At 40.2% G+C, this 12,602-nt stretch overlaps 1 long non-coding RNA gene across 1 annotated transcript in view; it reads right to left on the bottom strand.

Moving 5' to 3' along the window:
• Positions 1-971: 971 nt before the first annotated feature.
• Positions 972-12,602, bottom strand: part of LOC128501647 (uncharacterized) — a 33,265-nt gene continuing 21,634 nt past the window's right edge. Inside the window, exons 2-3 of the long non-coding RNA XR_008355051.1 lie at positions 5,261-5,349; positions 972-2,156 (exon numbers count right to left, since the gene is read on the bottom strand). This is a non-coding gene — a long non-coding RNA (uncharacterized LOC128501647). The remainder of the gene's footprint in view (positions 2,157-5,260; positions 5,350-12,602) is intronic.

Genomic DNA, 12,602 nt, shown 5'->3' with positions numbered 1-12,602 from the left:
ATAATTTATTAAAACTACCTGTTATCAGACTCATCTAATGGAGCCCTCTGCAACTCCCCCCATGAACCCTTCCTCCCATTCTTCCCATTCCTCCCATTTCCCTCGGCGAATTCTGGGCTGAAGTCTCAACAAACTTTCCTCGTTTTCCATTGGTAATGCCAATGCTTGGGCCCACCATCCCAAACCAGATTACACCATTGCACATAAGATGGTATTTTAATACAGCTGCCTATTAGCCTACCTTATGGCGCCTCCCTATGCAGACATGTCCCTTGCTCACGTATGCCTAGAGAGATACCAACTCCATCCCACCGATGAGGACCAGGGAGGTCCAAATGTACATTTTTGGTTCTTCGTTCTCTCATGCAGAGGAACCTTGCATTTTGGTTCTGGACTGCCCATGTGGCCGGGTCAGACCGATAAACCTGAGACACTCTCGAGCAGAGATCCACCATAGGGCTGGCTATTGGAGGGCTGTCTGTTCCTGGTGAGTTGATCTCATGCTGTTTTTGGTATGGTCACCTTAAACTTAACTGGAAGGCATCCCCCCAGGCTGTTAAAGGGTTAAAATGAGTTATACAACATGGAGCATTATGTCAGCAAATACATTTGCAACAAGGTTTCGAAATGTTTTTGATCTGATCGGTATTAGGTATCTGCGGTATGTTGAAAGGCCACTGTGTAGCACTATTAATTTATAAACAATGCTGTTAAAAGTAGTTTTTTTAGCTTCATATGCAAACATACACAAATCCACCCTGTTTGCCTACTTTATGGCGCGTTAGGACTGAAACACAATCTTAACTCATTAGAAACTCAAGGCCCCCAAAGTGACAGTCTTAAATCACCATAGCAACCGCCATTAACTGCTTTGGCATCTTTTAAATTTCAAAATCATTCCGTCTTTTTTTCCAGAAAAAAGATCGAGACACGAGATGAAGCAAAAAAACACGCAGTAAAAGACAATAAAACTGAGTTTTATAAAAATGTATATTTTTTTTATAGAGTCACGGCCTCGAAGTGATGCAGTGTTAATGGTACGGGGTCGGTTTGGAATTTGTATCCATTTTTTTTGTTTGTTTAGCGAGTAGAGAAGGATTGGAAAAATAGGAGTGACACGGGTGACCTGGGGACCATTTAGGAGTACCGGATAGACTCTGGCACTTTAAAGCTCCTTTTTTCGCCTGCGCCTATTGACTCCTCGTGTGCTGACCCATTTGCGCTTCAGTATTAGAATTGTAAAGTAATAAATGAACAGTAGAGTGTTTTGTAATGATGATTAGGGAGTGAAATTGGCTCAGATTTACAGTGTCACTCAGGAATGGAAAGAGAAGGGGGAGAGCATTCTGAGAGGCCTAATGGATCCATCAACTCGTTTCGGCTGCTCAGTGGGCTGAGCAGGGTCACCAGGCTTTCCGCTGGCAGCACAAAGCACTTCAATTTTGTTAGGAAATGTATCAATTTAACTGACTTGAGCAGCACACTGAAAAAACCTAATGAATCTGGACTCAATTTTCCGCCACACTGCTTCTGCGAACTGTCGGAAACAATGTCTGTGGTCGGGGGGTGAAGGCTGCCCTGTGATAGGCCACCAAGCCTCTCCCTGCCTCAGCCGGGGTTATTGGAGAGAGACAAGCTTGCCTTCTGCAAACCAATGACAGCCAACAACCAGCCGCTGCCACTCTCCTAACAATGATGTCATTAAAGGTAAATTGGCCTCTATTTCAGCGGGATGATAGTGCTAATTGAGTGGCAAAATATAATATAGGGAGCTGTTTTCTGCAGTTAAAGGGAGGAGGGGGACAGATTAAAAGGCCTACAATAGTGGGTGTCAGGCATGGCAGATGTTGCTTTCTGCTGATAACTGCACTGACATATCTCTAGCTTGTCAAGGCTGAGGTTTTTTTTTTTTCTTTCTTTTCCTCGAAGAGACTTACAACAAAATGAAGCAGATGGCCCTACGTGAATGGGAATGAAGTGCTTAAACAGCCTGGCTGCTGAAGGCAGCTAGTTTGTAAATAGAGGCGGTCGGAGGTGTCTTATTGATTCTGTTCGCTGCCCTCAAGAACGTTCCATGAATGGGTCCCGGAGAAGGTGCAGTCAAGTTATTCGCCCGTACCCGACTTCTCCTGCTGAGATTGATCCACTGTCCGGGGCTGAAGGGAAAAAAATAATAATAAAATGACAACAATTCAAAATAAACAGAAATTAAAGAAAATGGACATTGACGGTCCCCACCGCTGATCAGGAAAGCTCTGGTGCTCCTGCAGTGGTGGTTACGACTCCCAGACGTGGCCTATTTTTGGTCCGTCTTTACAGTAAAATTTTAACCAAATTAGCCACCTTTAACAATCTAATAAACTGTAAAGTGAAATTAGAATTTTAAGCGTCGCGTAGCAGAATTATTTGTGCGCATTATGTGTTTTTCCCTTTTGCAAATATCAGAATAATTGGTCGACAGAACAGTGTTTATCCTAATTTATCCCAATTAGGAAGAGTTTAATTTATCCTAAGTTACCTATTTAAGCGGAAGTGCATTATACCATTTGTGGTTTCACATCTCCATGGACTGTGGATTTGCAGGATTTAGCCCTGCTGTAAATATGGGAATATTAGCAATAAGGTTTAAAAAGATGACTTTTTTTTTTTTTACTTTTAGTTTCCAGACCAGACATGGATTAAAAAAAACATAATTACATTTTTTTTTTAATTCAAAAGTGTATTCTCTGTGTTTCTTTAAAACCATTGCATCCTTACATGCATACTTTGAGAAATAAATAATGTTATCTGTAATTTGCATCTTAAACTATATTTGTGGTGTATGGGCTATAGGGGGAAAAGGGGGGATAGAAGCCTCCAATTTACAATTGTTGAAGTATTTAATTTATTTTTAATTAGTTGTGATTATGCATTGATTCCATACTTCTCCAAAAGTCAAAGAAAAAAACACTTTTCTTTTAGAAAATTAAGTTATGCAAAATAAAGCTGGAATCTGTTTAGACTCTACTATGCACTTTAAAGAACTTTAACTCTGATTTGCATGCCCAATAAACATACAGATGGAGAAAACTAATAAAAAAATAACACTTAATAACTCTGATATCTTTGCCCGTGGACACCAAATAAAATTAATTTGACATTTTCGCATATTGTGCCAAAGACGGACGGCCAGTAACCATTTTAATTATGTCGTTATGAGTCAGGCTGTCACACCCTGTCCATTTAACAATATATAATAATGAGGTCCAGAAAGTTCATTTTTTGTTTTCCTTAGAAAATTCTCAGCCTAAATGATTACAGTACATTCTATAATTATTTATATTGTGATTGTGGCATTTAATGGAGTAAACAGGGTAAGGAGAGCACAGGAGGATGGTATTTTAGAGATGCATCATGTTGGAAAACAGTAACCCTGTCTGCCATCTGTCTGTTTTCTTATACATTACTGGGTCCTTAGAACCAAAGAGTAGAAGTAAACAGAGGTGGGCTGGGGGGTCAGTGACAGTGAGAAATTCTGGGTATTTTCTTGAAGACGCCACAATAAGCAGTCCAAGCACCCAAGTTGAACCAAGTTTTTGAGAAGACTTTTGGCATTAAATAGAATGTTTAGTGTTTGGTCTGTGGGTTCTTGGACAGTACCAGAATCTTAACTTATAAAGGACTAGCAGAATAACCAGTTTAATAACTTGATTCAATTATTTAGAGAACTGAAGGCCATGAAAACATACGTTCGTATGTAGTCAAAACTCTAAGGCTTGTGTCCATACTTTGAATAGGTATGGGAGCTGAACCCTGTTGACATCTGAAGGACATTTTGGGTACATAATGTAAAATATAAGTATATTATAGTATATTATAAGTATAGTATATGTGCTTGTATTGCGTAATCAAGTGATCAACAACGTTTTCTTACTATTTGTAACATAAGTTGGAACGCATGTTCTAGGAAGAAAATGGCTACTTATTCATAAACACTGTTTAGGTTACTTTCTTTTAAGTGCAAAATACAATTTGTAAATCGCATCTCTGAAACTCTTATTATTTGTAGTTCATAAGCCATTTATAGCAAAAGAATCTTCAAGAACCATGATATGGGCTGTCATCTTCCTCAAGCCTCTCCCAAGTCCTTACTAAGCCTTCCATACAGTACCGTTTACTTTATCTTTAAGGCACTGATAGCAACAGATGTCTTCGCACCTATATATATAATCTATCTCTCCCTGTTTGTTTTATACTTTTTGGATTTTCTGACGCGCATTGAGTCAATGCTTTACTTGATTTGTGGTCTGGGGTGTTCTCTGATCCCCAAAATGTTAAACCAAAAAATAACAATGCATTACAGAATAGCTTCATCCATTATCGCAAAAAGGCACAACAAGACATATGACTGTATCATCGCTAGTTGTGTTATAATTCTCTGTGCCTTTTTGTGAATCACACTCTGGAGTCATATAAAGCAAAATATACAAACACACAACATGCAAATGAGGCCTTCAGTGCCAATTTTCTTTGAAAATCCCCTAGTAAGTAGGACATAATATGTTGTTGGAGAGATAAACATCACACAGATAAACATACTTCTAACCGATTCACAGAACCCTTATCCAAACATCTTCCTTCATACATAATTAAATGCTTACATACACGCAACAAGCAGGGAACAGGGAATGAAGTGCAAACACACGTAATGATGACTTAAACCAGCCAAGTACTAAAGTGAATGGAAAAAAAAAGAAAAGTGTGTACTATGGATAAAGAAATGTACATGGATAGGCTGATAGGTGGATGAGTTCCACATGGGGAAGACAGTAAGAATTTCATGGGGGAGACAGAGGATGAAGAGAAAACTGCCTAGTGTTATTGTGTCTTAACAAGGTTGTAACATAGACTCCTGAGCCTTAGTGAAGCTCCAGGCCTTCAGATGCTCCCCGCAAGGCTTTTTGGGTCACAAGTGGTTCGGTTTAGGGGCTGTGTCTCTCTTCTCCCATCTATTCTGTTATAATGCCATCACCTGATGTTCTGCCTCCCTAGCTACCTGCTTGGTGGGAGAGAGCAGTAGTTGGACATCGCCATGCTCTGCCACTCAGCACAAGCAAATTGGTAACAGGGAACGCAACAACAGCTGAGCCCACATTTGGAAAGTGTAATAGACAGATGCGGGGGGGGGCAGAATTTTGTGTTACTCCACTAGCACACTTGTTTTTACTACTTCAGTAAACAGCCCAGTACAGAACATTATAAACTAACAAAGTTAACTTACTATGATTGGCATAAGATCAGCTAGCATTACTGTGTACGCCTTGACACGAGCGGGAGCAGTCCAACGGCCTTCTTCTCATACCACAACATCTGAAATAAATGAACAAACAGGCATCAGCCTCGTGTAATTTGATCTTAATCTTTAATGGTTTTGTGTTATTAAGGAAACAATGAACATAATCATTAGGTTTAACCGTCGTTCCGAAAGAGGATCCTTCCACTGAGAGAATGGAGACCAACCTGAACAGCTGCCACTTTAGAACTTTAATTGTCAGGTACAAGGAAAACAAGGGTGGGTTCCTTAACTGGTCTTTTGAACCAGCAAACAGCAAGACAGTCTTTGGGGAATATAGGCAGAACACCTACTGTCACATTTCACATTACCCCTTCTTACAACTCTCTTTTTTAAAATCCATTTATTTTATTGAAGCCCCGAGGTCAGTGCTTGTCTGGACAATGAAACATGGTGAAAAAAACATTCTCAAGGCCAAAATGGCAACCAGATCCCCACATCTTTATCCTCGGGGGCCACACTCCCCAAAGGCATATGCGGCCCTTCCTTGCCTTCTCAGCCCGAGGGAGATTCTGATCATCTTGGTGCGAGTCCTCATGATCTCAGCCAAAAGGCCAAGAAGCAGCCTTTTAAATTAAACAAATTGAAAACAAAATGGTGTTGGTGCCTGTAGGGCCCACAGCAAACACTGGAGGCAAACACTGGAGGCCCCAGTCTTCATCTTCAAAAGCATATGCAACCCCATCCTTTCCTTCATGGCCAAAAGACCTGTGGGAAGGCCAGATCTTATTTTTTAAGTCTACTGGAACTGATATGGTTGTATGAGAGAGGGGAAAGCCCAAAGGCACTGATTGACTTCTTTAAGTAGCCAGTCAATGGCAATAATCCTCAGACTATGGAGTGGGTAGCAAGCTGCAGCTTCGCTCTAAGGTAAGATTGTTCTTTTATTATTTATTTTTTTTAGTTTGAACAATGCATATGGAAGTACCTACAAAGAACTTTCATATGTCTTGTTTGTTTATGTCCTGGGCATTGTCCATACTGTTACAGGACACAGATAACACCATTAACAAATATCTATATATATAATAAACCTAATATAAAAATATACTGCCACTTTATAGAAATTAAAGGGAACAATGATAATATGTATTTATAACACCATCAACTAATCACTACCAGTATAGTTGCATTAAGATTTATAGATGATAGTTGGTGTTGCAAGGAATTGCAAGCTATGAAAATGCACAAGATGGAACAAAACATGACACTGCATCACTTAAGGGTGTATTTAAATGTAAATATGATTATTAAAGATGTTGATGTAAGATTCCCTTAAGATTTGCAGGCTAAATCCCTTAGCTTGGGATACAGCAACTATCCATGGATATCATTAAGTTCCTGCATCAGTGACTTACGCTGCCTAAAGCCTCCGACGGAGTTGGCCTACGGATTATAGATGTCTATAGCACAAAGCGACTTTTCTCACACTGCAAGCTAGGACCCTGTACAAGGCTGTGTTTTATTAAAATCTTGTACTTCTGAATTTGCATACACATCAAATACTCCATTTTGCAGATCGGAGAGCTGCTCTCGTGTGAATTAATATGTTTGAAAACAGAAAGCAGCTGTACTTGCGCCTTGTTATAATTCAGTTAAAGGGGGAGTTTAAATACTCCCCCGAAACATAGCAATTCCAAAGCATAGCTGTACTGTGGATGAAGACACTTTAAGGCCATTCTGTCTTTATGTTGGATTCTGCCCTTGGCCTGACCAGGAACAATAACAACTCTCCTGAATTTATCCTGTGGTCCTGCCCCCCCTAATACTATCATTACCTCTCGAAATTTACCAAAGGCTCCTATGTGATAGCCTAGCACAAAATGTTAAGATGTGCCCCATCAAGCAACGTCATGGCGGAGCAAAGCATAGAGAGAGGGTACAAGGAGAAGATCACCGCTCACTTTGAGGGTGGCATGTTAGACCTCATTGAGATTGCCTGCCTAAGCCTAGAACTAGTCAACTAAAAGGATAAACACTTCACAGCTTCCAGGCATTTACCTATTTCCTTGGCCTTTGGCATTTTATTCTTTCTTTCGTTGCTGTGATATCATAAAGAGTACAAATCCCCCAAATTAAGACTTTGTCTTAAATTGTTGGATGAGTATTGCAGAAGGGTAATATGATCATTAAATATATGGCAGCAAAATTAGAGATAGGAGACAAGGAAATGTAACTACTTGTCTGTTCTAGGGGTAAGCAATTGTGTAAGGAGTTAATAACTCACCTCTCTGTTTAAATGGTTAAAAAAAGTAACATACATCTGGTAAAATATGGAGTGATTGTTCATTTTCACTTCACTGCCACATCACACACCACTGGGGCTTTTCAAAAATTTTAGGAACACTTCGCCTTCAGTCATTCATTGGAAATGAACATGAAAGCATCCCTCTAAAATTATTCGCTGAGCTAGAACAAAGAAAGCCATTTTTCACTGTCTCACTTATTTCCACGTCCCGCTTCTTGAAAAATGAAAGCGATAATCTTTTACCATGTATTTTGGTGTTGATTTTTCATAGCTGCTTTAATTGAATAAAGAACTACATGAGAAAGTATTTCCTGGGTCGAAACACATCTACCATTTATGCGGCTTCACTGCAATCATAACAGGATTTATGAAGGTGCGGTCCTCTAGACTGGAGGAACATAATTGATATTTCTGCCCTCAGCATTCCCACCTCTTCAATTCATCTAGAAGAGAAAAAAAAAACATACATAGAACCTACAACTGCAGAGTACTGGCTCCATTGCCTGGTTGGATATTGATCAGGAAAGAAACCAATTTGGTTTTCATCTAAATTCTGGTACAATATCCAATATTAATTTAACCCGAGGCAACGTGGTAGATTTATTGCCCTTTGCGCCAAGTGTACACTCTTCCAAGTAAGTAAGTAGACATTTAAACCTATTCTATCCTTGACTTGTAAAACCTATATTGGCTGTCTTATTTAAGCCAATAAGAGGACCCCTGCCAACACGCAGTAAGTCAATTTATAACGGTCGCGTACTGTTTACTTTCAACCCATTCCAACTATTCTCCTCTGGTGGTAAAACAAAAACCATTACCTGCTGATTGGAAAGTAATATTTTATGCACGTTGAACAATATAGGGCTCATTTTTCATTCTTTCACTACTGAGAAAACTGTACTTTTTCTCTAGTTATAGACCACTTGTGGTGGGTGTCCAGGTGGACCTAACATGAGAGGGTGCACATGTGTCACTTTTTTGTTTTTTAAGGATTGATTGTGTAAATTCACACAGAATTCACACACGTTCACTTGAAAATGCCACAGTGGAGCCAGGTCCATGAAGAGCTCTTTGGTGGGCAATGTGGAGTGACATTTTGGCTAGCATATCCCCTTGAAGACTTCAGTCTTTTGATGAGGGGAGAGACCAAGAAGATATGTCCCTCTCTTTGTTTTCCCAGCAAGGAAAGGAAGAGGTTATATATCCCTTTAGAGGGTGTAGACCCAGAAGAAGATTGGCAACCTGGTGTCCTCCGTGGCCCTATACCGAGCGCTGGCATCTTCACTGATGTGGTTAAAGCACAGCATATTAGTCTTTTTAACATTAATCACATCTACCTTGAATTGTTGGTTCTGTTGTGTAGAGAAAAGTTGCCTTGTATTTTATTTCCAGCTGGAAATAATCTAGGGTCAAGATGGCCATATCTCATTGCCTGTGCTCCTTGCCACAATTAGGGCTGCCATGTAGGCTAGAATAACTAACTTTCACATAAGTAAGGCCTGCTACCAGAGATTGAACTGGTCACTGCCATTAACTCAATGTAATGGTCAACCTATGCAACCTATGCAATTGAATATCTGCACTATAGCAATGTGATTTTGTAGGCAAATGGGATTCATTTTGTACTACGTGTACAATTTGCCAAATCCTAAAGACATTCATGTTGAAGTGAATATATAATATTAAAATGAAATATATATTTGATTCAGCATGAATGTCCCTAGATACAACTAATCACACATTAATCATTGATATATAATATAATTCTTACCTCTAAAAATTAACACTTTCCAGAATGTCATATAGCACATATATCATTTCACGTATATATCGGCATACATATCCTTTAATTTTTCTGCATAAAACATGAAGATTAAATATCAAAATTGTACTTAAATGGTAATGTAATACTACCAGAATTCCATTATGAAAATGTACGTAAGGACTCAAAAGTAGTGGAAGAACAAGAGGAGGAATGTAGGTACAGATAGAACACACTCATATATGCTCTTGTTCATCAACGAAGCTAGAAGCTCTTTACACACTTACTAAAAGTCTACTAGAAAGGGCAAGAGGTACGTGTCTTTGAGGGCACAAATGTTTTTTTGCTGCTTCTTTGCTGGCCATTAGATGAACTAACTTTGGCTATTGATGCCCACGGGGGGGCCAGCATGGGCTATAGTGGGCCTTGACTGTTGTGCGGAGGAGGGGTAGGCTTTTTGGCGGGAATTTTGGGGGTGGAGTTGGGGGTAGATTATATAAGTGGTTGCTTTCCCGGGCTCAGGAACCATTTTTTGTGGTTAGCTTACCTGGTTGCGTGTCCCACCCTCCCTCCCTTTTTTCTTTTGTTTGTAGGTTTGTGTCGTTTGTCACAGTCTGTGGGGCGGCAGCTTGCCAGGTATCCAGGGGGTTAATGTGGTGGTAAGTGAATGGTTGGTAACATCTGGTGGGAGGTTCTTGGCTGTCAGTGCTGGAACCTCAGGTCAGGGTGGGGGCATCTCGGTATGTCCCTTCCTTAAGTGGCATTTGGTTATGGTACCTGGATTGCTTGGCAAGCTTGGGTGTTTATTGTATATATTTACATGTTGGTGTTTGAGTCATTGTCCTTGTTAACGCACCTATGTTTATTGTTTCAGGTTTTGGCGTGACAATGACTCTAATAAATAAAATTGGCTGTGGCCTTTTCTCATCCATATTTTTGGTGTGGTGTCTTTATTGGGGGGTTTGAATGGGGAGTTAAGCCTAGCCCGGAGAATCGAAGCTACAACAGTCATGACTGGTCATTGGAACTGTCGAGCCATAGAAAGAAGTTGAGGTGATGACATCCGTACCTTCCAACTTGACACCGATAAAGAACTGGGCTGCCTATTGCCAAATGTCCCACAAGGTAAGCTACTTTTGTTCTCCCCCCTTGCAGGTTTTGGGGGGTCAATATAGGTGCTGCCATTGTAGCCTTGTTGCTTTTATCCCTTTCTCTAGCCATTTCTATGTGTACCTACTTTGGCCTTTAAAGACATTTTTTTATGAAGACAATAGTTTGCTACCCTAAGGACATCTATAGACCCATAGAGACAGAATTTAAAAGGAGAACCATTTAGCCGTGCTGTCTGCCTCTTCTTCCCTGGCGTAAATATTGCCCTCTCTCCACCTTTCCATTCTAGGACACAATATTTCTGCTCTTTTATACCGGTTTGGGAGTTTGCATCAGGATTGCTCTAGTGCTCTAGTGTCTCTCGATAAATACATCCATGTAGGGGGTTGACCGCTACCTATCTCTCATACAAACATGATTTTGGCAAGTTTGTAATTTTATATGTTGTCTCCATGATCAAGATAACTCTCTCAACATCGGCTTTATGTACACTAAAAAAATTACACTCTAAATCCACAGGCTCTTATGAAATGTACAAGTATGAGCTGATGTATAACGTATTCTAGAGTGCCGAAACGCAATATTTCCATTCTCCTTATCTTGATTTCAGAGAATCGGTGGTGATTCAATTGACAGGCCGGTGCCGTGTTTGTTAATATTCTAGCGCTTCTAAACATTCCTGGGAAACAGCTGGTAGTATCCCAGCAGGACGGTAGGGTCTCACTAGCACACCTGCTGTTTCACAGATGGAATCTTGGTACAACTGTAGTTAAAGCTAGCTGGCAGTTATATCTTTCCTAAGGAGATCTGAAACTTCTTCAAGTAGGTAGGTAGCTTCAAACAATTTAGAGAGGATGAAATACTACCACTGTCTTCAGACACAGTTTGTAAAGCACACAGACACTGTTGTCTAAACAAACACAATGTCATGGAGTGCAGCACACTGTTCTAGAGAATCTTGTATTTTTATTATATTCTTCATTTTCTTGCAGGAACCAACTGTCTGCAGGCTCCAACATTTCAAAGTGAGATTCCGGGAATAAAAATATGTATTGTGTTGAATGAAAAAGCCACACCAACCATCTTAAACAATATGTTACACACTACAAGAAAAGTTCCTGAATATATGATGTTACGTAATTTATTGTAGTCCATGTTACATGCTGGGATGGAAAGTCGTCTCTGGCACTTTAAGGCTAGCAGCTGATAAAGGACATGCGTGCTGCCTCACATCACACTCTTACACTTTCACAGCATGTGTATCCAGCAGGCAACAGAGCACCAAAGCACTGGGTCGAGCACCGGCCACCAGGCATTTTCCTGGTGTGCTCGATGGCTAGTGTTGGGCTCATTATATGTACAAAATAAGCGTGTTGCAATGTGTTTGCTTCCATAATAAAATTGGAATTGTTTTAAACCTACTAATGCTGAGTCATAAATTAGGGTTGGGCATTACTAAGATCAAAGAGGTAAGTCCTTTTTTATTTTTAACCTTCGTTATGTGCCTTTTAATGAAGTCTGTGGAGGGTGTGCTGAGCCGGAACAGCCTCCATAGTGTAAATACAGTAGGTTAAGTAGGGAGATCAAAGATCTCCCTTATAAACCAGCTCTTTGTTCCATAGGACGCTGGCCAGCTTGATGGCCCGAGAGGACAATCTGCCCCCTGATTTTGTAACCGCCTCCCCTGGACCAGCAGCCCTATGTCTGGGCTTAGTCAGCCTAGGCCAGGATACATCACTGATAAGATGTGTACGCAAAAGGATGTGACAAGGTCTACCAAGAGCAGACAGAAATGTATTTGATTGTCCTTCAGTGAATCCTCACTAAGGAAAGTTTTAAAACACATTGGTGGCACTACGGTGCAAAAATGTTGAACAGCATATTAGACTAATCCTACCCACAATGGTAGCCTAGAACTAAATTGGGGGGGCATTTTCCATCTGTACAAAAGTACCAACAACTGAATATTTGTTTTATTGAAGCTCGGCCTGAAGAGCTTCCAGTAATGAACTTGAGTTTGGAACCTTTATGACAAACTCTTCGTAGGAAAAGGAACAATGGATCATCAAGCCCTAAGTTTCCAACTTCTGATATTGCAACTCCCAAAAAGTATATGCAACCCTTTTCCTTCTCACTTCATCCAAAAGGCC

The sequence above is a fragment of the Spea bombifrons genome, chromosome 7, assembly GCF_027358695.1.
Source record: "Spea bombifrons isolate aSpeBom1 chromosome 7, aSpeBom1.2.pri, whole genome shotgun sequence".
Lineage (NCBI taxonomy): Eukaryota > Metazoa > Chordata > Amphibia > Anura > Pelobatidae > Spea > Spea bombifrons.
This window is presented reverse-complemented; position numbering and strand designations above follow the sequence as displayed.